Genomic DNA, 26486 nt, shown 5'->3' on the forward strand with positions numbered 1-26486 from the left:
CAAAAACCACGTGAGCACGCTTCTCTGCCTTGAAGTGAGTGAACTGGGGGACTGCACCTTCTGAACGGGTAACCTGCGGGTATGACCGCATTTCCTGCACGGCGTGCCTGCGGGTCCGCACCTTTTGAACCATTCACCTGCGAACCTCTTAATTTCCAACATTTTGAGAGCCTGAACAAAACATTTCCACTAGAGAGAGTTGCCATCAAGTACAACACCTGTAACACAGAGCCATACCAGAATCATAATGCCAACAAGTCGGTCACTATGCTGCCAAATGTCCTCACAAGGATAAGATTGACAAAGGGAAGGAACCTGTTAGATGGAACAAGAAACAAAATGGAAATAAGAAAAGCTATTACACTCATGAAGATAGTGATGGACTTTCAAATAGTGACGAAGATGAACGAGGTAATAAGTATAAACTTTTAATGGCTTTTGAAGATGATGACTACATGGATGCTATAGATGTAGAAGGTTTTTCTGAAGAGATGACTAATCTCAAAATCTGCTTAGAAGAGAAAAGTGCAATTAAGGATTCTCTACAATATCAACTGGCTGAAAAGGAAAAACATCTTGAAGAATTGGAATGTGAAATTGTTTGTCTTAGAAAGGAGATTGAGAAAACAAAAGCTATTAATCTTAAATTTGTTAAAGGATCTGAAACTCTGGATGAGATTATCAATGTGCAACGTTCTCCACTAATCAAGACAGGTCTGGGATATAATGGAGAAACATCTCAAGCTTCTACCTCCAAAAGTTATCTTGATGCAGCAAAGAAGAGCGAGCAAAGGCTAATAGAAATCATCAGGTAAATCAGGGACAGTTTACCTCAAGAACGAATAAAGACTATCAAGAAAATCGGGGACAAGCTACCTTAAGGACAAACAGAAGCTACAATCAGCCACAGGTAAAATCTTCCCAATTTGCCTCAAGAATGGATGTCAGTAGAAACTAAATCGGTTGGATGGTAGATTTGATAATCGCAGGAGTTTCTTCAATGGCCAATGCTTCTCTTGCCATAACTTTGGTCACAAAGCAGCCCAATGTGTTGCCTATAAGACAATCATGACTAGAGAAGCTCAAAAACAAAGGAGTATGACTGGGATCATGAAAAGGACTTATAACAACTTTTCATCCCTTGAAAATGAAGTTGAATGTTCTATTTGTAATAACTTTGGTCATGAAGATTCTGAATGCAGGAGCAGGTTTTGGAAGACAACTCAGAAGGAACAAACCTCAAGTGCCAGAACATGGAGAATGAAGGAACCACAACCAGAAAGATGTGGGATAGCCTTTTATGCAGAAGGACAAGATAATCTATGGTATATCGATAGTGGATGTTCGAAGCATATGACAGGTGATAAAGAAAAACTTGAATCATATACTGCTTTAGAAAAGGGAAAGAAGGTTTCTTTTGGAAACGATACCCCTGCTGCCATAAAATGAAAAGGCACTGCTCAGTTGAAAGAAAAGGTCAAGGCTGGAAATGTTTTGTATGTTGATGGCTTGAAGCATAATCTACTGAGTGTTAGTCAGATGTGCGATCAAGGAACCAAAGTAATATTTCGATCAAATGGATGTAGTGTTCGTGATCTTAATACAGGAGAAATAGTGATCAAAGGCAGAAGAACTCCAAATAATCTATACATATTTGAAGAAGGACAACAACAATGCTATTTAATCAAGGAGGATGAACACTGGTTATGGCACCAGAGGTTGGGGAATCTAAGCTTCTCACAAATAAGGAAAGCATGCAAATACCAGGCAGTTCGTGGTCTTCCAGATATCAAAATTCCAGACAACACCATATGCAAATCATGTCAGTTTGGTAAGCAAACCAGAACTAACCTTCCTGAGAAGGAAGGATCAGCTAGCAGGCCTCTTGAGCTAGTCCATACAGATGTATGTGGTCCATTTAGGACAAGGTCACCTCGAGGAGAAGAATACCTTATACTATTCATTGACGACTTTTCCAGGTTTGTTTGGTTAGGACTTATGAAGCACAAAGACGAAGCATTCGAAAAATTCAAATCCTTCAAAGCCTTGGCTGAAAATGAATCAGATTACAAAATTAAGTGCCTCAGGTCCGATAGAGGTGGAGAATTTACCTCAAATGAATTTTTTGATTTCTGTGAAGAACATGGAATAAGAAGGGAATTCTCTACAGCTAGGACTCCTCAGCAAAATGGAGTGGCGGAAAGGATGAACAGAACAGTCCAACAAATGGCTCGTGCTATGCTTGATGAGTCTAGAACTCCCGCAACCTTCTGGGGTGAAGCTACATATGCAGCGGTTGTTATTCTCAACAAAACAAATGTCCGAGTGAACAGCACTCAAACTCCTCATGAGCTCTGGTATGGTGAGACTCCTTCGGTAAAGCATTTCAAAATTTTTGGGAGCAAATGCTATATTAAGAATACTGATGAGCAGCTTGGCAAACTTGAACCTAGAGCAGATGAAGGAATTCTCCTTGGTTATTCTCCCTACAGCAAAGCAGATAAGTGTTACAATAAAAGGCTTGGAAGAATTGTTGACAACATTGATGTAGTGGTTGATGAAAAAGGATACATCCCTAGGGAAGTGAATCATGAAAATATCAATGAGGATGAAGACTACTCTCTAAATCAGACAGATGATGAAGAATAACCCCAAGAAGCACCAGAGGAACAGATAAGGATAGAAGAAAAGACTCCATCCAGGTACGTTCAGAAGAATCATCCAGAATCTCAAATTTTGGGGCAGAAAGAAGCAGGTATACAAACAAGAAGAACAATAGCAGAAGCTTCAAGCTATTTGGCTTTGCTCTCTTCCACTGAACCACAAAATGTAAAAGAAGCATGCAAAGATGAGTGTTGGGTTAAGGCAATGGATGAAGAGCTTGAGCAGATCGAAAAGAATAACACTTGGGAGTTGGTTCCTAGACCAAAAGACAAAAATGTCATAGGAACAAAATGGATCTTCAAAAATAAGTTGAATGAAATTGGGGAAGTGATTAGAAACAAGGCCAGACTTGTTTGTAAAGGGTATGCTCAACAGGAAGGAATAGACTTTGAAGAAACTTTTGCTCCCATTGCTAGACTTGAGGCCATCAGAATGTTCCTTGCTCTCTCTAGCTTCCAGAAGTTCAAAGTATTTCAAATGGACGTAAAATCAACCTTTCTGAATGGAGACTTAGAAGAAGAAGTGTACATAGAGCAACCAGATGGCTTTATCCTTGGGAATGATCCAAATCTTGTATGCAGACTTAAAAAGGCTCTCTATGGGCTTAAACAAGCTCCAAGGGCTTGGTACTATCATTTGGATAAATATCTTCATCAACAAGGTTTTTCAAAAGGATCAGCAGATAGCAATCTCTATATAAAAATTGAAAAAAACAAATTGCTAATACTTGTTGTGTATGTATACGATATTATCTTTGGAAGCAATGAAGAAGCTATGAGTCAAAGCTTTGCCTTGGTGATGCAGAAAGAATTCGAAATGTCCTTGCTTGGAGAACTGACATACTTTCTTGGATTGCAAATCCAACAAATTGAAGGCGGTATCTTCTTGTCTCAAACCAAGTACCTCAAGCAGATTCTGAAGAAGTATGGCATGGAAGATTCAAAACCAGTATGTACCCCCATGGTTACAGGATGTAGCCTCAGTGCAAATGATGAATCGGCAGCAGTGCATCAACCAACCTATAGATCTATGATTGGAAGTCTTATTTATTTGACAGGTACCCGACCAGACATCATGCATGCAGTGGGAATAGTTGGAAGATTTCAGGCAAATCCAAAGGAAACTCATCTTCAGGCAGTCAAGAGAATCTTTAAGTACCTTCAGGGAACTCAAAACTATGGCTTATGGTACCCTAGAGATACAGATCTCACACTTCATGCTTACACAGATGCAGATTGGGCCGGAAGCATGGATGATAGGAAGAGCACAAGTGGTGGTGCATTATTTATGGGTTCCAGATTAGTATCTTGGTTCAGCAAGAGACATAGTTCGATTGCTTTATCTATAGCTGAAGCAGAATATGTGGCTGCTGCATCTTGTTGCACGCAACTTCTTTGGATGATGCAAACCTTGCAGGATTTTCAAATCACATGTACTCCACCTGTCTCTATCTTATGTGATAATACAAGTGCAATAAGCATTTCAAAGAATCCTGTCATGCATTCAAAGACCAAGCACATACCTATCAAATATCACTTTCTTCGGGAACAAGTGCTTGAGCAAAAAGTCAAGTTGGAGTATGTTCCTTCTAAGGAACAAATTGCTGATATCCTCACCAAACCACTGCCCAGGGAAACTTTTGAATATCTCAGACAGAAGCTGGGAGTAGTTGATGCTTCATCCTGCTGTTGAAGCTTGTCTGTTTCAAAGAAAAGTTGGTGTACGCGAGTTGGATGAGGGGAATCCGCATACATACGTCGATTTATGCAAGTGCAGTCGCGTATATGGAGTTCTGAAGAAAATCAGCAAGGACAGACTCTGGTTGAAGAGAGTCTGATATGGGTCTGTCAGAGACCATCAGGCACAGGTTCAGGGGGAGCAGATAATCTTCTAATAATGCATTGTTGGCATTACCTTAGAAGCTCTTGGTTCTAGTACTCAAGTTGTTTTTGGTTTAGGTGGATCAGCTGCAGAAAGAAGAACAGAAGGAGAACATGGTTGCTAATATATACATTGATTATCAGATGCTGTTGATAGTAGTGATTGGTCATTCGCATAAGTCTTGATATTTCGTCTCTATGTCATGTATATTATTTTATCAAGGTCATGTAACGGCCTATTTTGGTTTCCCTACTATGCCTGGGATGTTTGATGTGATTGGTTGTCATATGTAAATTTCTGATGTATCCCCACTTGGTTGGGCGATGGTTGTATGTATTGAGTCTTTTAGTGATAGGAAGGTCTTTTATGATGTATATGGTTCTTCTTGAAGAACATCTTTTTGTAGATCTTGCCTACAGTCAGGGGGAGCATATTCAGCACAGCAGAGCAGAGATATCAGCATGTACTCAGGGGGAGCACAACCCTTTGCCCTTGATGACAAAGGGGGAGAGTGACTTTGAGGATCGTGGGGTTGCCATCAAGTCCAAAGGGGGAGATTGTTGGCATTTTGGCACAGGTGTGGCGCTATGGTACAGGTGTTGTCCTTGATGGCAACTCACTTTGGTGATAGATCTCAGTTCAGGTGCTCAGAATGAAGGAAATCTTGTATACTCATGTACACCTTGCCGAAGACGCGTATACACACGGTCTATACGTTCAGAAGTAGCGTATGCATATACACGCACTTTTATGCACATAAAAGCGCGTACATGGTGGAAAACTTATTTTTGGTCGGTGGTTGTTAGTCCTTGGAACTTGAACCTATGGTTGTGGACCATGGTATCTCGTCAGAAGAGTTGACCCCAGGTTTTAGGCCCTTGGTATTGTTTATTATGGTTTTGGACCGTGGTATTGTGGAAGGCCTAAAACTATATAAGAGGAAGGAGATCATGTGGCAAGGTATTATCCGAATCATTGAATATCTGATATTGTGATAGATCTGGAATATTGGAGATTGGGTTATGGTGCAGATCTAGATCTGAATGAAGGAGGAACCTGAGCACAAGAAGGATAAGGACTATTGATGGATCAAAATCTCAAGGCTTGAACATTGGTATCTCTGTATGATCTGTTATATGTGGTGCACTCTTGATCTATAAATCTGGGTTAACTAATGTCTGAATGCTTAAAAGAATAAATTATCCTTTATAGATCTGTACGCAGGTTCAGTGAATTACAGGTGCGTATACACGTGTTTTCTGTGAATGAAAGTAGCGTATACGCAGGTTGGTTGTGGTACAGAAGCGTATACTCGCAGGTTGCTGAACAGTGAAGTAGCATATATATCTTGATTTATGTTCTAGCTGCTTCTGTTTTATTTCTGCAGTGTTCTGGGTTCAGAATTGGTGTTTGATTACAGTTACTATGTTCTGGGTACAGCGATCAGAGAAGTGTTTATTTGGTTCAGCTTTTGATTGGTGAAAAGGAGTTTGGGTTATGCAGAAATTCTTGATGTTTGATTGATGTTACTTGTGGATCCAGTCTGAAAATTAATGAAACGAGGTCCCTGGAAGCAAAAGGTTGCAGCCTTCTGCAGGTAGGAGCCTGCATACTAGTATCTCAAGCTAGTACAAGATCTTAGGGGGTTGGAGCTCCCTTCCAAGAAAGCTGGAGAACAAGAGAGAGTTGTAGCTCTCTGCAGGTTGCAGCCTGCGTACTGGTAAAGACTGCACCAGTACAAAACATTGTAAAGAGAAGTTTCTAATTAAAAAGAAGATAGAGACAAATTGCAGCAGGGGGTTTTCACCCACATTGGGTTTCCTCCTTATATCTTGTGTTCTTGTGTGTGACTGTCTTCTGCTCTGTTTCTGGTACTGTTTATTTGCTTCTGATACACAGATTAATAACTGACATCTGAAAGATAAATCAAATTATAAGTCTGCTTTGTATACGCGGGTTTCTTTATTTGTAGTTGCGTATATACGCGGTTTTTATTAACAGAAGTAGCGTATATCATCTGGAATTGGAAAAGGAAATATTTGACTTAATAATACTGATTCACCCCCCCTCTTAGTATTATTTCCAACAACACATCCCTTTCTTTAAAAAGACACCATGGCATCACTCTCCTATGCTAACAGCTAGAGGCAAGGAAAATCCTTAAGGATTTGGTAATGGAGACTTTATACCAGATGGGACTCCTACACTAGATGGTGTGAGGTTTTATTGCGACTTCATATCGGGGAGATCCCTTGGTTTACGTATTTCCAGCACAATCAACACCCTATTGCCTCAGTCTGAACAAGATGTTCCTATGCTCAACGATTAATAGACAACATGCCTACTAGTCACATAGGTCCAATATCTGCATGTTAAAACCAATACTTAGTCTTTGATACATAAGAAAAATATAAAAAAAAATTCTAAATTCCAAAACGAAAAAAAAATCCAAAATGACTTTGTTTACTTGCATCACCCCATTTCTCTCCTTCAGGTAATACATGCTCTAGGTCACCGCATAAATAAATTCTAGCATATGGGTAGTCCTTGATCATAATTAACTGCTTTTGCAGCCTATAAAGAAAGTAGGGGTAAAACTCATCATAGGTGTACCCCCATGTCGATACATCACTTCTTCCCATTACCTCATACAAGGTACTCTAGGACTCGAAAAATCACAAGATATCCACTGAGGATGAAGTAATGGTATCCTCTCCAAGGCAAAGGATAGAATCATAGAACCATATCAAAAGCTATTCAGTTATCTTGTCTTTTCTTGATTGAGTTGTTCCTTTAGGTTGGCCAAGACCTCTTCACACTATTTAAATAATGTAGGCTCCAAGCACTCTAAGGCATACTTCATCTGGGTGTTGGTGACTAAATGCAAAGAAGCATTACCAGCCAACTAGGTGATAATGAAAAGGATCATACTGAGAGGAAATAGTACCACATCATTTACCTCAATAATCCCATCATTGGTTATTTTAGCACTAGGGAAAAAAAAGAACAACAATGTAATCCTTCACTGTCTCTCTCTGACATCCCTGTTAGGAAGTATACTTATTCAACATATATCGTGACAGTATGAACCCCAACACATGAAGTACTATCCCTGTACATCCCAACATATGAACAAATACTCTAGTAACTCTATCTAGGCCCTCATGCCTCGAATCATGAAAAATTTGAGAAGCTCACAGTTTCTCAAAGCCTAAATTGTTGTTGGGTGATTGGAAACAATCATATTTTAGCCTCATGCTCTCTTTCTCTCAAGGTCAAATCCATTTCTCTTCAGTGAGTGTCTCCAAAATGACATTAGAACACACATAATTTAAACCATTTTAAAAATTTTGGCGAGAAAAATCACTCAAAAACCAATTTTTTGAATACCCTTTGCACCCATTGCACTATATCTTTCTTGGACAGAGCGACCCATCACACTCATCCTCACTGGTGAATGTGTCAGGTCGCCTTTCCTACTGTTATCTTTATTTACCCATCAAACCTCATGATATAGGGAGGGTGTGATGGGCCAAGGGCGATTGTCTAAACCTAAAAACTCAAAAAAATATCCTAAAGATGCATGAAATGAGAAATGGAAATTGTAAAAGAAAGAGAAAAGATAGATCTCTTACGTGGAACTAACAGTACTCAAAATGGTCCACCGGATTGGCCACAATTAGCTGCTAAAAATGAAGGTAAAAACCCACTCAGAGCTCACTCAACTTGGTAAAAATGGAAATAGTAAGAAATGAATTACTTTTTCTCTATTTATGGTCAAAATTAGTCATTATTTTAATAGATTTCAGTATTTTTAAATATTTTTACCTAATTTTTACCATGAACCATTTTAATCTTTTTATTATTTTCTAAGTAGGTTAAAAGGTAATTGGAGGATTTAACATAGATTATAAGTTAAATACCGATAACTTTGATGAATGAGTACACTTTTATTGCTTCTTTGGGCTCATTAAACCTATGAAAAAGGAACCCTATGGAGTCCTCTTTCAGCTCTTTTCAGACTCCCAAAACATGGAAATATTGTTGAGCACTTGTCATTTTGAAATCATTAAAAGTAAATGAAAATATGTCTGCTCATTATAAGTTTAACCCTTTTCCAGACTGGGATAGACTATTTACAAAAAGGGAATATTTTAGTCAAACATGACTAAAAGGTTATCCTAAGTATTGTTTTATGTCTTTTCAAACTCAAGAGACTAAATTTATGAAAAGGAACCTCTTTGAGTTTTCCTTTTTTCCTCTTTTTCAAACTCTCTAAACATGAAAAAGGAGTCGAGTTGTGTCTTCGCTAGACTTGTAAGACTATTAAACAACAATGGACTTATTAAGCATGACGAGATCGAACCACTCCTTCTCAGGGTTCATTAAAAAAATTCAAAAGAATTCATATGAAGGATGAACTTATAGATCAAGAATATGTTATCCTCCTCAATCTTGTCAACAATAAAGAGGTACTTGACATAAATGGTTGGGAAATTGAGAAAATAGGACTTTTCACCTATTAATGGTAGTGAGTCACTCTTGAACATGACACTTCCGTGACTTATTTGGTTGGGAAATCCACTTGCCTCACTGTTGATTGCACCTTCATCATGAGTTTTTGAGTCAATGTTGCCAACTCCATTCAGTGTCATTGATACGTTCAAGAGAATGTCCACCCCCAATTGACATCTTCTACAATACCTTGAACCTTACTTCATGTATGCTTCTCGTGAACCAACTTTACATCACCACATTCTATCTCAAATCTTGGTACCTATTTCATGTCATTGATGGGGTTTATATCAAGGCCCTCCTATGACGGGTTGTTTCATATTGACATCAGTATATTATCCAGGAAGTTGACTTAGGATCTCCCTTTAATGCCTTGGAGCCTACATACCTCAATGGAAATTTTCCTCACTTTTACTAACAGGTTCTCATCATTGGCCTTCGACCAGAAGATTTTGTGTGGTATTCAACATCGACTCATTCATTCACTCCACATAGATTGTACTATAGTACCTTGAGAACTATTATCATTATCGATGGATTCTCTCATGTTTGTTAATGACTTACATGATTGGTCGATAATCATATGGTGTCTACCATGTTCAAATCCCCATCATTTATTCACATGGTTAGACTCGTCCTATTGAGTGATAAAGTATAAGACCCTGAATCTAGTTTCATCCATCCAGGCTTCATTTTTAGGATTCATACCAGATGAAAGAATATGATGGCTATGATCATTCAGAAAACCATCCAAGAACAAGTTGATCCATAAAATGTCGTGGATATTCCACTGAACAATTCATCACAACAGATAGGATAATATTATATTAAAAATCTGAGATTCTACATTATTACAATTTTATTAAACTTTAATATTTGTAGATTTATCTGTAATTAGTGTATGCATGCGAATGGAAATTACGCATAAAAATAGAGAATGAAAAAATAAGCTCACACAAACACATAAGACATAATATATGATCTCTGGGAAACCCTTTCAAGAGAAAACCTAGCTCAAAGGTGAGGTTGCTTCACTCTCTTTCTCTGTCTGGAAATATGTTTGCAAGTACAAAGAAGTAATGCATTTGCCCCATGGGCTACTACAATGCACATATCCTTCTTTTGTGTTCTACCTCCTATCTCTCCTATCTATCTTTGCTAAGCTATGGAACAAAATGCGCTCGAAAGAATGTAATGCCTCTTCCTCTTAATGGCTTGGTTGTAACACAGCCCGATAGCCTACTAGTGGTTAATTTTGACTACATCAATGCTTAACTAGAGTTACAATATAGACTCTTCTACAATATTTTAGATAATAATAATGTGACTAGCCCCTTTTCCATGAATAATGAGGGTTGACACGACATCCTCCCAAACTATAGGTGTGAAAACAGGAAGTTCAACTTCTGAGTGTCATAAATTTTGCATATGGACTTTGATTGAAATGATTCGTGCACCATTGGAAATATATTTGTTTCTATAAGAGCATGAAATGATGTGCACTTCAGGGGAAAATTTTTACCCTCAAAAAATGTAAATTAATGCCTCAAAACACTCCTAGAAGGTTTTAGACCTCGTTTTGCCAAACTGGGTCCCGTTGGTAAAAACGGTCCTGTGAGTTGATTCCTCCACGTTTTCCAGTCCAAATGCATTGATATGGATGACAAACAATATAATGATCCAACCTACGTAACACCTCCCCATTTTGGGAGGATTTTGATCCCCAAAAGATTCTACTAAATGAGGCGAGAAAATTTTTCATCCACCTTCTCTCTGGTGTACCATTTAGCTTTGCATGGAAGTTGTCCCTTCAATCCAATCTACCAAAGGTCATGTTGCCCCTGTCTTGTAAATCTGGACATCTTATGTCAACTCTGCCTAAGCATCTGGTACTAAACCCTCCAAATAATGTAGGTCATGTTCCTCTCCCTGGTCTAACATGGAAGGCACATAGAGTTTCAAATTCCCTACATTCACAGTAGAGTAAATGCACAAATATGGTGGTAAACTGATTCGATAGAGATTATCACCCAACTTTTCATGTATCTCAAAGGGACCATACCTCATAGCCTTGATTTTCTTACCAGGCCCCTGCAACCTCTCCTTGTTTAACTGTAACCATGCTTTGTCTCCCACCTTGAATGACTTCTCTATTCTATGTTGATCATGTCTAGCCTTATACTTCTCCCATGACTTCTATAGTGTTTCTTGTACCTGTAGATGGATCTTCCTGGTCTTCTCTATAAAATTTTCATCCCTAAAGGCATCTACTCTAAGATCTTCCTTCACTCCTAATTGTTGCCCATATGTAATATCCAAAGGTGAAGGTGGTGAATATCCAAAACAAGTCTCAAATGGGGACTTTCTTGTAGAAGTGTGGACTACTTTGTTGTAATAATGTTGTATAGATATGTAATGTCCCACCTTACCAACCATCAATATTATACTAAGTCTTACTCAATATGCAATATTATTTTATTTTACATATATTTTTTTTTAAACATAAAAATTAATGCAAGGTCATATATATATCTATATCTATATCTATATATATATCTATATCTATATATATATAATATATTTTTTTCATTGGTATCATTTGCACTACACACTAAATTCTACTAACTAACCCACGGTAATTTTAATCTTCTCATCAAATCTATAGGGGTCATGGTTCATCAAGATCCAAAACTTACAACCATAATACTTGCTTCTCAAGCTTAAAATCACATTTAAATGAAAGAGTCTTTAGTGGGATAAATAATATCAAAATTTACGAACCATAATTTCCAATAAGCTAACTGTTCATTCTATTGCAATTAAATGTGTTCAAGAGTGACTAATTTGATTTTGTTCTAAATAGCATGCCTATGAATTCTTTGGTTAAAAAAAAAACAAGATAATTCAACTTCTAAAGGAGTGGTATCCAATAATTATGATTTCCTATGTGAGCTAACATTACTACAATTCACTTACTCAAATTTCACTTTGTCAGCATCAATTTTTAATTCAATGGAATTATCACGCTTATTCATTGAGATATTTCCAAAAACACCTTGGTTACAAATCCTAAATTCACTTAGTCATATTTGTGGACAATTCATAGATGTAATTAGGTACAACCATTGAAGCGTTATGGAAAATAGTTTGCAAGCATGAAATGTACAACCATTGAGGCATTTTGTCAAACACTTACAACCATAATCCTTAAGGTGATTTCACAATAGTTAGCTAACATGAATCTAAGATTACATAACTTCTTTTTTCATTGTCAGTAATGCCAATAATTGAACTTAATTTATAATTAGAACTATCAGCAATCTTCATTGTTGCATCTACAACACTTTAGGCACACAAATGACTATAAACATTATGGAAATTTTATAGAGAGCTTGCAACGATGTAGCTAAAGCTATTAGGGAAATTTGAACAATAGTTAGCAGTCACAAAAAAAATATGTCGTAAATTTATTTAAACTATCAAGGTATTAACCATTGAGAGTTTAAAACATGAATTCCAAGTTCATAGAATAAGCTAGTTTTGTCAATATAGATCATCAGGCAAGTCCAAGAAAAGAAAAAAAATCAGCAAAACAAAACACTAGGCAGTTCATGTAGGCAACAATAAACAGGCAAAATAGACTCGGTTAGAAAATCAGAATATGAAACTCTATTTTTTAAAATAAAATATGGGGTGACATGAACCCAATGTATGGGTACCACATGATCTTAATATGAATCACAACAGAAATGCCCATAAATGTGATTCTTTAAAACAACAACCAAAAACAAATTCATAGTATCTCATTTATCACTTTTGTCAAACACATAATGTGCAAACTTATCTATAGTTGTACAAAGAGTAGGAAAAAGAAATTATGTTGTTAATATGTTTTCATCAAACTCATGGAAGCTTGAATTCTTCAGCCATTAAGACTTGTTATCAATCAACTTGAAACAAAACTATAGAAAAAAACACTTACATAAAATTAACTACAACTATTGAAAAATTTCTTCAACATTTAGTGTGCAACATTTTATATACATCTATGTTTCAGCAAACAACAAAATAAGTAAAAACCATGTAATGAACTACAAAAATACACAATATAATGATATCAACATACCTGAGAATGAATTTATACAACTCCAAAAGGATGGGAGTATGCTCCAGCTCCAATATCCTTACCAACTCATTGTGAACTATCCCGTTTTCCTCCCAAACATATCCAGGAAGAACTTCTCCCTCTAGAACCCTAAGTTGCAAAATCTCACAAGCAGTACCAAAATACAACAGTAGAGAAATTTGCAAGGAAAACTAAGGAAGAAAATTTTCACTTCCTCTCAATACCACTCATGTTCAACCTCAATAGCTAGAGCTACTTAGGAGTTTAGTAATAATTTCATATTTATTTTGGAAGCAATTGGCTACTCTCCATATCTCTCCCTCTCACAATCTTCCTCAAGTCTCTTCCACTCTTGGCATCACAATCCACACACCCAAGTGAGAATACATGAGACTCATATATAGGAGGAGCAACCAATTCTTGTCATAAAGGAGGAGTAATATGCATGCCTTTTATTCCATTTACAGGAGTGTAACTTATGCCATTAAGGAGAGGTATGCATGCCTTAGTTAAGGAGAGTGTAACATATGCATTAAAGAGAGTGTAAAGGGAATATTTTTTGACGTTTCTTTAATGAGTGTAAGAGGAATATTCCATTATTTGATGAGTGCATAAAATAGATTGTAATGTATTATATAAAAGAGACAGAGAGTTACATAGAACCATGAGAGTCATGAAGGAGAGAGGTGTGAAGTGATTGAGGAGATGAAGTTGACTTGTAATTCATTTTGAATAGCAATATCATAGTCTCATAAAAGATAATAATAATATTAATAATATTGAGGATTCAATCACTATTGAACTATTAGTATTTATTAATGATAAGTTAAGTGGTTTTCCTTCAACTACGTTTGATTACCAATTTATGCAAGGCAATTTACTATTTTTGGAAAGTTGTGCTTGAGATGCTAGATATGATTTTCTATTTTTAGAAAGTCATTCCAGAATTGTGAGAATGAAATTTTATTTAAGTAAATTCATCCATGAGTTGCTGATTTTCAATATCCATGAGTGTTACTTTTCTTCCAGAGAATAGGGATTTCACACCGCTATGCCTTAGTAGATTGAGGACTTTGCACCCTAATCTACTCCAAAGATCCAAGATTCCACATCTTGATCTTTCTAAATGTTTAGGACTCCATGCCCTGAATATACAAGGCTCCATGTCTTCATATTTCTTGGATTTAGGACTCCACGCCGTAATTTCCATGCCTTCTCACCTACTGTGCTTTGAAACTCCATGTTTCCGCTTATGGTACTGATTATGGGCTTTTACCCATTTAATGGTTCACTCGTAAGGCCTTGTTCAAAGACCTACACACATTAAAATATCATAGATAAAAGGAATCAAAGGAATTTCATAATGAAATTAACTTAATCACATTTTACCAAGAATGGTTCATGACTTCCACAGTCATTTTGGTTTTGAAGAAATGACTTCCACAATCATTCATAATTGAAAATCCTTGTTGGAAAATTACTAGGTCCCCTACCACATCCTGCTTAGTACAATATTAGACATATATTATCCCACAAATCATGCATCATCCATAAATCATAATTAACCATATGTTCCACATAACCATGAGCATCCATGGGTCTATATGTCTCAATCCTGGATCACCATCCATGTTATACACCTGCTTCATAAATCAAATGAAAAAAGAGAAACATATATATAACATTTACTTAACCAAAATCATCTAATACACATAATCAAAGATACCACACATAAGAGGAAATATAACTATATAAAACCTTGTTCCCCAATCCAGTGATCAATCTGCCATACATAAACATAAAAGGAAATATAACTATGTATATAAAAAATTATTCCTCAATTAAGTGATCAATTTGTCGTATATATAACTCATAAAAAATCACCCTTGATAGGAGTGACAAAATTATACTAATAAAAATAGGACACTACATACTCCCCCTCTTGGAGTAAACTTGGCCCAAAGTTTGACTAAACAAGAAAGGAAACTCAAGACGCATAGAAGATGCATCTTCCCAAGTGGTGGAACTAGGATTGTACGGGTCCCATTGGACCTTTACTTGGTCCACCAAGCGACGTCTGAGTTGTCAAGTGCGATGGTCCAAAATTAAAATTGTCTCTTCCTTCAGAGTCCCTTTGTTCGTTACCTATAATTGATGCCAATCTAAATTGTGAGAAGGATCATGAGCATAGTAACGTAGTATCGAAATATGAAATACATCATGCATACCATGAAACACTGGTGGTAAAGCAAGACGATATAACACAGGTCCAATCCTTTCAATGATCTCAAAAGGCCCAACAAATTGAGGATAGAGCTTAGATCCTTTCGCAAACCTAATAGAGATTTTATGAGTTTTTACTCAAAGAAAAACAAATTCCCCTTCTTTAAAACTACGATCCACTCTATGCTTATCATCATAGCACTTATGTCTATCATGTGCCTCCTTTAATATTTGTCTTATATGACACACTTGTTCTTCCATTTCTTGAAGCATTTCGAGACCTACTGAGATTTTGTCCTCTAATCTATCCCAACTTAAATATGTTCTACATGGTCTTCCATATGATAGCTCATAAGGTGCCATACTAAGGGAGCAGTAATAATTGTTATTGTAAGAAAAATACACTAGAGGAAGATAATATTCCCACTTAGATTTTTGATCCATTACATACAATGTAAGCATGTCCTCCAATACTTAATTTACTCTTTTAGTTGGACCATTAGTTTATGTATGATAAGTTGTACTGAAATTTAATTGTCTCAAGGGCTCCCTGGAAACTAGTCCAAAAACTTCCTATGAATATAGAGGCCCTATCTGATATGATTTTCTTAGAAAAACCATGAAGTCTAATGATTTCCTTGATAAATAATTGTGCTATTTCAGATGCTTTGTAAGTATATCTAATAAAATGGGCACTCTTAGTAAGCTTATCTACCACCACCAAAATGGAGTGACGCCTTTTGGTTGTTTCAGGTAATTCAACAACAAAGTCCATAGATATTTCTTCCCATTTGGACTCATGAATGTTATGTGGCTGCAACAATCCTGCTGGATGACCATGTTCTTCTTTAACTAGCTGACATTCCAAACATTTTGCCACAAAATTTGCTACATCCTTCTTCATGCCTGCCCAAAATATTTTTTTCTTTAAATAAGCGTACATCTTCTAGACTCCCGGGTGATCCATATATGTTTCACGATGAGATTCTTTCAAAATGCACTCACGAAGCCCATCTTGATATAGAACTCAATCATTTGGATAAATCTCACCACACTGTCGTCATCACAAGAATACCCTTCTACCTTGCTTTTCTTAGCCTCCTCCCCACAAAGAGAAACTTTAACTTCCTTCCAACATTCATCCACATCTTGTTCCCTCAATATGTGCTCCCGTAAATCAATCTTTAATGGAATTGCTTAAAAGATGCGTAGTCTTTGACTGAGTGCATCAGATACTTTGTTCAATGTACCCTTGATGTAAGTTATGTCAAAATCATATTCACTTAGGAGTTCTAACCAACTTATTTTCCTAGCATTAAAATCAATTTGAGTAAATATATGTTGCAAACCTATATGATATGTTTTCAATTCGAAATTATTTCCCACCAGATAATGTCGCCAAAGTTGCAAGGCATGAACTATACATGCTAGTTCCAGATCATGGGTTGCATAGTTTTCTGCATGCATCCTTAAATTCTTAGAGGCATATGAAATCACCCTACCATCTTGTTATAATATTGCACCCAATCAATCTTTTGACACATCAGTGCATACTATAAATGGTCTATCCATATCTGGAACATTTAGTATCGGAGTTGCAGTAAAAAATTGTTTGAGCTTGGAAAAATCTTACTCACACTCATTTGTCCAATTAATTTGTACTCCCTTCCTATGTAATGAAGTGATTGGGCTGGCTATTTTTGAAAACCCTTCCACAAATCTCTTATAGTATCCTGCCATACCCATGAAACTACACACTTCATGCACATTAGAGGGCATTGGCCATTCTGAAATTGCATCAATATTTGTTGGGTTAAGAACAATGCCTTCACTAGGGATAATGTGTGTAAGATAATGAATTTTTGATTGGGAAAAAGAACATTTGGACATTTTTGCATAAATTTTCTTTTCTCTTAAGCATTGCAGCACCAATCTCAGGTGCTACACATGTTATTTTGGGGACTTTTAATAGATTAGGATGTCTGTTATAGACATATTTGGGCACTGCAACCCCAATCTTATATGTCTAGAAACCAAGGGCTCTTCAACCCCTAAAAGTGTTGTTTCATACCCTAAAGGATCATGGTCAACTAATTACATCATTCCCCAAAAGTTCCACTTGAAAAACCACTTAGAACTGGCCAAAACTGGACCATACTGACTGCTCCACTGTCAGGGTGCGATGCATATTGACTTCCACACTAGCCAGGTGTGATGCATATTGAAGAGGCCTTCTATGGGGTGCAATGAGCGAGGATGGACAAATGTTCGAGATAGTTTGCTAAGTGGAAGTTCACGGAATCTTCCAGAAACTTCTCCTATGACACTTGCCTCTTTGAATTCGCCTAGGGATGAATAAGAGATCCAGGAAATCTCCAAGTGGAACCAAGAACAACAAGTGGAATGACACTAATAAAAAACCCAGAAATGAATCACACCCTTGCAGACATCTATAAATGGATCCCTCATCTGAGAGATCTAGAGGCGGGAATTTGGTAATTTGTAAGGAAGTTTTGATAGTTTGTCTTTGAGAAAAGGCATTTTATTGTTGGGTGATCTTGCTTTTCATGAGGTGAAGAGGGCTTTGATGCTGGGAGGATGATGCTAGATCAGACAGTTGGGTTGTAATTCTCCCTTCTACTATTAATAAAGTTCTTTGAGTTTTCCTCCATATAATCGTGTATTTGTGAATGTTGTTATTTGTGAATGCCATTGTATGATCAATGTATTTATGATTCTGCATTGTTTATGATATAATAGATCAAGATTATTTTATGGTGTTTTGTTACTTTGTCTCTACAGGTATTCATTGAGCGAGATAAGTAGGAGAAGAGGTGCATGCTCTATTAAGGGATAGAGAAATCAAGCAAGGAGTCAAGCGGAAGATCCAGGTTGGTCCCTTTGCTTCTCTCTTATCTATCATACATAAAGGAAATTGCAAATTGCTTTGATTGTTTGTTTCTAGGATAGCTACCAATCCTAGTGGGACTAGCAGATCGAAAAGACACTACTTTTCCTGGAAACAATGTCATTGAGGAACACTTGTATAAATTTGTCTAAGTACTTCTGAAATACACCATTCATTAGACTCATAAACACTCCTGGGGCATTAGATAACCCAAAAGGAACAACCATGAACTCATAATGACCAAAATGAGTTTGAAAAGAAGTTTTGGAAATATCCTCTTCTTTAACTCTGAGCTGATGATATCCAGATCGAAGATCGATCTTGGAGAATATGGGGTCTCCCTTCATTTGATCAAATAGATCATCAATGTGAGGAAAATGATATTGAATTCAAGTAGTTACTCGATTCAATTTCTTGTAGTCAGCATAGAGCCGAAGAGATCTGTCCTTCTTCTTTACAAATATCATAGGAGCTCCCCAAGGTGAAACACTAAGTCTAATCATACCCGGTCCAATAAATCTTGAAGTTGCACTTGCAACTCACGAAGTTCAACAATAGACATTTGGTAGGGAGCTTTGGATATAGGTTAGGTACTATGATTTAGCTTTATGGAGAAGTCAATCTCTCACTTTGGAGGTAAACTATGCAAATCCTCTGGAAAGACATCAGAGAATTCTGAAAGGAAAGGATATTGTTCAAGGATTAAATATCTCCCTCATTTAAAGTCATTACAACATACATTTGACATATTTTCCTAAGATTTCTCTTCATCTACAAGAATGAGATAAGTATTAAAGATACATGTCTCCTTTCCCCATGGAGAACCATAGATTGGCCCTCACCACTCAAAAATTGAAGTGTTTTTGTTTGAAAATTAAGCACAACCCATAGTGACCAAGTGGCACCACATAAATATTCACATTTGTGACACACACTCCCAAGTCTAAACGGCACTCTTGCACTAAGAATTCAACCTTTTGAGATCTCCCTGAGGCCATCTCAACTTGATCAAAATCATTTTGTCTATTTCCACAAATTTGCCTTTCAATAAAGCATTAGAAGAAATAAAAATTTCAGTTGCACCAGGATCAATCATAATAGTAAAAACCATACCATTTAGCTTACCAGATTCTTCAAGAACTATAGACTGATGCTCGATATGGCGATTTTACATAACTGCATGAATCCTATGGGCTCTTCCCATATCTCTAACAGTGGCTTGTTCCTACTCTAATTGTGCTTTAGTCTTCTTTTTAGGGAAAACTCGTTAATAATGAGGTCCTCCACAAGTCCAACATCCATTAGTGGGGTAGTTTTCATCAATTTGACCCTTTTATTAGGTGATTCTTGAGTGCGAGCATTACTTCGCTAAAGATGTTTTCTTGGATTATTTCTTTGGTTCTTAAGAGTATGATTCTTTTGAAATCCCCGATGATGTGAACCACCTCACTTATGTCTTACATCTTGGTCTCCCCTTCGAGGAGTTTTCTAATGGAATGATAGCTTTGGGGTTTTATCCCCACCTTTGTTCCCTAACAATTCTTCCTCAACTATAATTACTTGTTGCACTACCTCATGCAACGTAGTAGGCCTCAAAATTCACACCTTTTGCTTTATAATAGGATTCAACCCATACAAAAACTTGCTTACCTTGAGGGATTCATTATTTAAATGGGTAGCATATCTAAGCAACTCCATGAATTGTGCCTCATATTCAAGGATCATCTTAGTTCCTTGCTTAAAATCATGGAACTCATTCAACTTCCTCTCTAAGTATTCAATGAAAGGTATTTTGCTCAAAATTTCTCTTCAAATCATTCCCATGTCAAGGTAGACATGGAGTATCCCAATTGAGATGCTAAGTTCCTCCCCCATAATAGTGCACTCTCCTTAAGTTGGTATAAAGAAAACTTTTCCTTTCGGTTTCTAGAATAGTTCCATTACTCAAAACATAGGCTCATGTTTTCCAACCAATCTTCTACTACCTCCCCTTTTGTGGTACCCTTGAAAATAGGAAGCTTAACTTTTTCCAACTCTCTATGTACATGTCCATCAGATGGTATTTCTGGCCTGTCTATTTGAGATGAAGAACCAAGCACTAAAGGATTTTCCCCAACCCTACTAATCAGGACTTCAATTATCTTTTGGAAATATAACATCATATCCCTTACTTCCCTTATGGATATTTTCTCAGATTCTTTAGCTTGGGGAGGTGGACATGAGACTTCTCTCCTCCTCCTTGATGTTCTCTCCATGATTAATTAACATAACCAAGGAAAATTTAGGTAAGTAAATAAATAAAAGTAATTAGCTTTGATTATTAGCAGGCAAGCCCCAGGTCCTAGAGTTTTAACTAAGCTCTGATACCATATGTAATGTTCTACCTTACCAACCATTAGTATTATATTAAGGCTAATTCAAAATGCTATATTATTTTATTTTAATTTTTTAAGACATAAAAGTTAATGCAAGGTCATATCTATATATATATATATATATATATATATATATATATATATATATATATATATATATATATATATATATATATATATATATATATATATATATATATATATATATATATATATATATATATAATATATATATATATATATATATATATATATATATATATATATATATATATATATATATATATCTGTGTGTGTGTGTGTATGTATGTATGTGTGTATATATATATTATTTTTTTCATTGGTATCCTTTACACTACACACTAAATTCTACTAACTAACCCATGGTAATTTTAATATTCTCATCAAAGCTACAAGGGTCATGGTTCATCAAGATCCAAAACTTACAACCATAATACTTGCTTCTCAAGCTTAAAATCACATTTAAATGATAGAGTCTTTAGTGGGATAAATAATATCAAACTTTACGAACCACAATTTCCAATAAGCTAATTGTTCATTCTATTGCAATTAAATGTGTTCAAGAGTGACTAATTTGATTTTGTTCTAAATAACATGCCTATGAATTCTTTGGTTAAAAAAAAGAAGATAATTCAACTTCTGAAGGAGTGGTATCCAATAATTATGATTTCATATGTGACTAACATTACAACAATTCACTTACCCATTGACTTTGTCAGCATGAATTTTGAACTAAATGAGATTCTCACGCTTATTGATTGAGATATTTCCAGAAACCCCTTGGTTTCAAATCCTAAATTCACTTAGTCATATTTACAGACAATTCATAGATGTCATTAGCTGTAACCATTGAAGCATTATGAAAAATAGTTTGCAAGCATGAAATGTACAACCATTGAGGCATTTTTTCAAACACTTACAACCATAATCCTTAAGGAAATTTCACAACAATTAGTTAACATGAATCTAAGATTACATAAATTCTTTTTTCATTGTCAGTAATGCCAATAATTGAACTTTATTTATAAGTAGAACTGTCAGCGATCTTCATTTATGCATCTATAACACTTTGGCCACATAAATTACTATAAACATTTAGGAAATTTTACAAATATCTCACAACCATGTAGCTACAACCATTGGATAATTTTGAACAACAGTTAGCAGTCACAAAACAAGTTGTCGTAAATATATTTAAACTATCAAGCTATTAGCCATTGAGACTTTAAAACATGAATTCCAAGTGCATATAATAGGTTAGTTTCATTAATATAGATAACCAAATAAATCCAAGTTAGATAATATAAAAAAAAAAAAAACACGGCAGTTCATAAAGGAAGCAACAAATCTGCAAAATAGACCAGATTAGAAAATCTAAATTTGGAACAATTTTTTTTTAATCAAAATTGGGGTGACATTGTCTAAAGGTACGGATACCCCTTGATGTTAAGATGAATCACAACATAAATGCCTAGTAATGTGATTCTTTAAAACAACAACCAAAAACAAATTCCTATTATCTCATTTATCACTTATGTGAAACACATAATGTGAAACTTATCTACAGTTGTACAAGAAGGAAAAACCAAATTTATGTTATTAATATGTTTTGATCAAAATCATGGCAACCTAAATGCTTCAACCATTAAGACTTTTTGTCAATCAATTTGCAACGAAAATATAAAAAAAAAATTACATAAAATGAACTACAACTATTGAAAAATTTCTTCAACATTTAGTGTGCAACATTTTATATACATCCAATTTTCAGAAAACAACCAAATAAGAAAAAACCATGTAATCAACTACAAAAGGACACAATATAATTCTATAAACATACCTAATAGTGAATTTATACAACTCCAAAAGTATGGGAGTATGCTCCAGCTCCAATATCCTTACCAACTCACTATGAACCATCTGACTTTCCTCCCAACCATATACAGGAAGAAATTCTCCCCTTGGAACCCTCAAGCTGCAAAAGCTCACAAGCAGTACCAAAATACAACAGTAGAGAGATTTGCAAGGAAAACTAAGGAAGAAAATTTTCACTTCCTCTTAATTCCACTCATGTTCAACCTCAATAGTTAGAGCTACTTAGGAATTTAGTAAGAATTCCATATTTTTTTGGAAGCAATTGGCTACTGTCCATATCTCTCCCTCTCAGAATCTTCCTCAAGTCTCTTCTACTCTTGGCATCACAATCAACACACCCAAGTGAGAATACATGAGACTCATATGTAGGAGGAGAATCCAATTCTTTTCATGAAGGAGGAGTAATATGCATGCCTTGTATTCCATTTAGAGGACTGTAACTTATGCTATTAAGGAGAGGTATGCATGCCTTAGTTAAGGAGAGTGTAACATATGCATTAAAGAGAGCGTAAGAGAAATATTTTATGACATATCTTTAATGAGTGTAAGAGGAATATGCCATTCTTTGATGAGTGCATAAAAGAGAGTGTAATGTATTATTTAAAAGAGAGAGAGAGAGTTACATAGAGCCATGAGAATCATGAAGGAGAGAGGTGTGAAGTGATTGAGTAGATGAAGTTGACTTGTAATTCCTTTTTAATAATAATATCATAGTCTCATAAAAGACAATAATAATATTAATAATATTGAGGATTTAGTCAAGTTGTAACTATCAGGATTTATTAATGATAAGTTAAGTGTTTTTCCTTCAACTACACTTGATTACCAATATATGCAAGGTGATTTAATATTTTTGGAAAGTCATGCTTGAGATGCTAGACATGACTTTCTATTTTTAGAAAGTCATTCCAGAATTGTGAGAATGAAATTTTATTTAAGGGAATTCATCCATGAGTTGTTGACTTTCAACATCCATGAGTCGTATTTTTCTTCCGAAGAATAGGGATTCCGCACTATTAGAAGTAATGCTTCCATGTCATGTGTGGTTGTCTTCATGAGTCCCTAAGCTTCAATCTAGAAGTACTTGTTTTCCTATGTGTGATTTGTAATAGTTATCTAAATCTATTGTAGTCACTAATGTATATGCTATAAATTTGTACCCATTTAAATCAATAAAATATGAAGTGTGATTTGTTGTGTGTTATTGCTCTCTCTCTCATTTTTCTAATATGGTACTAGAGCCAGATCTGGCTTGACTCCCTAAGGGAGGTCTAGGAAGATGTGAGAGTTGTGAAATATAATCTTATGTATATATATTAGTTTAATAGAGTGTTTGATTTATTGTTTGTATGAGAAAATTCTTGTTCCTATGTGTTGTTTGTTTAATGGTGTTGAAGTGATGCTTGTTTGCAGTAGAGTTGTGGAGAAGCAGAGTTGTGGAAAAATAGATTTGTGGGGAACTTTTTTTTTATTTCTAGTGTGGATAAAATTGGCCAAAAAAAAATTCCAACCTGATCTGAAAGATCTGGAAGGTACATTGAATATTTAAGGAGGTACTAAGGTATTTGAGGAGGTACCGAGGGTATAACTATTGCTAGGATCTGTTCCCTAGAACACTTACAAAAAACTTCCCTCCATGTGTTTGGTCAAGTCATAAGTTGTGTATCTATCACTATTTTCTCAAAGTAGATCAATTTGGTTATTATGTGTGGGTTCATGATCATTAGGAGGAGGTCGTGGAGAGTCAAGAGCTGATTGGAAATAATTAGGAGGAGGTCGTGGAGAGTCAAGAGCCGATTGGAAATAATTAGGAGGAGGTCATGGAGAGTAGATATTCGATTGGAAATAATCCAATATTTATGTGATCAATATCTTTTGATACGCACTCCAAAAGGAAGAGGGTCACCACATTTTCATCATCACCATAGGAGAAAGATTGTGTGGGAAAAGACGAGAGTAATGGGAAAACCATGAAAAATCTAGTCGCATTCACCTACCAGACGAAACTCAGGGGCAGAGACTATGCTGTAACTATTATATGGTGCAAGAATTTAATGGGTTGAGGGTGCCTGTGCATCATAGTTGGTGAACCAGGGAAAAATATTGTCTACACAGTAGACATGAAACCCTTTGTAGGAAAATTTTGTGAATTCTTTCAACCCTTACGTGACTAATCATTACATGATAAGGCAATGGTCAATTATACATATAGTACGCAGAGGATATTATGATGATTGATTTAACTGCGGTTCTTACATACATGGCAGAAGGCCCACTATTGCCACATGCGATGTGAGCCATGTCATGAGCCACTTCCACTCAATTAATTTAGAAGTTTATTTTTATGAAGGTCACCTAGAGAAAATCCTCATTTAAAAAAAAATTCAAGCCTTTGTTCGAATAATTTGATTCGTTAATTTAATTAGAAATTAATTTGTTATGAAACCAGCTCAAGAAAAGATAGAAAAGATAGATCAACACCTTAAAATTCAGCCTCTTCGAGGGGGCAACCTCCTTTACATTACATAAATGAACAATTCTTAGATGATTCAAATGACAAAACCTCCTTTCTATATATAGGAGTCTAAGGAGTCACAATATAATCCAGCCGACCTAACAATAATAATATAAAGCCACAAAAATAACAATAGAGGGATTCTATGGGGCACAGTAATAACAATATGGGGGCAATAGGGGCACAACAATATTAATAAGGGGTATAACTACAATAGTAATGGGGTAATCACTAGTATTATAGGGACCCAACATGCCCCTCTCCTTCAAAAAAGTGTTGTCCTCAACGCTTGAGTAGTTCTGGATACTTCTGCATAAAATTCTCATCCTCCCATGTGGAATCTTCAGCGGATAAGTTCTTCCACTTGATAAGATACTCTGAAATTGATCGATTTCGTAGCTGTCGAGTTCTTGTTTCTGTGACTGCTTCTAGTTCCAATATAATTTTTCCTTCCTCGTCAAGTTCTGGCAATATTGTTTGAACTGGGAGCTTGTCACCTATAACCTTCTTTAAACATGAAACATGGAAAACTGGGTGCAATCGAGAAGCTGCAGGAAGCTCCAATTTGTATGCCATAGTACCAATCTTTTGCAACACCTTGTACGGACCATAATACTTTGGTGATAATTTATTATCCTTCTTAGCTTGCTTGAGGGACATTTGCTTATATGGTTGTAGCCGTAGGAATACCCAATCACCTACATCAAAACTTCTTTCACTGCGATGTTGATCTGCCTGTTGTTTCATTCTATTCTGTGCCAACACGAGGTTATCCTTTAAGAGTTGGAGGACTTGTTGTTGATGTTCGATGTGATGTTCCACTGCCTGAACCTTAGAATTTTCTCTTAAATATGATGTGATGGATGGTGGTTGATACCCATAAAGTGCCATAAATGGGGTCATTTTTGTTGCTGTATGGAAGGAAGTGTTATACCACCATTCAGCCAGAGGCAACCATTTGACCCATTGTGTCTGTTTATCAGATACAAAGCAACGAAGATATCCTTCCAAACATTTGTTTACTATCTCAGTTTTCCCATCAGATTGAGGATGATAAGATGAGCTATGAGCTAACTGAGTACCAAGACAAGAAAATAATTCTGTCCAAAAATTTCCAGTGAAAATGGGATCTCTGTCACTTACAATAATCTTTGGGTTTCCATGTAGCTTTTGAATTGTTTCCATAAATGCAGTAGAAACTGTACTGGCTTTAAATGGATGTGATAATGCACAAAAGTGTGCATACTTGGTAAGTCTGTCAACTACCACCATGATGACACTCTTTCCCTCAGACTTGGGTAAACCTGTGATAAAATCCATTGAAACCTCCTCCCAACGTTGGCTTGGAATGGATAAAGGTTGTAATAGACCCGGTGTCTTAAT

This window comes from Pinus tabuliformis, chromosome 9 (assembly GCF_031772625.1).
Source record: "Pinus tabuliformis cultivar Carrire ecotype Pingquan chromosome 9, CPIR1, whole genome shotgun sequence".
Taxonomy (NCBI): domain Eukaryota; kingdom Viridiplantae; phylum Streptophyta; class Pinopsida; order Pinales; family Pinaceae; genus Pinus; species Pinus tabuliformis.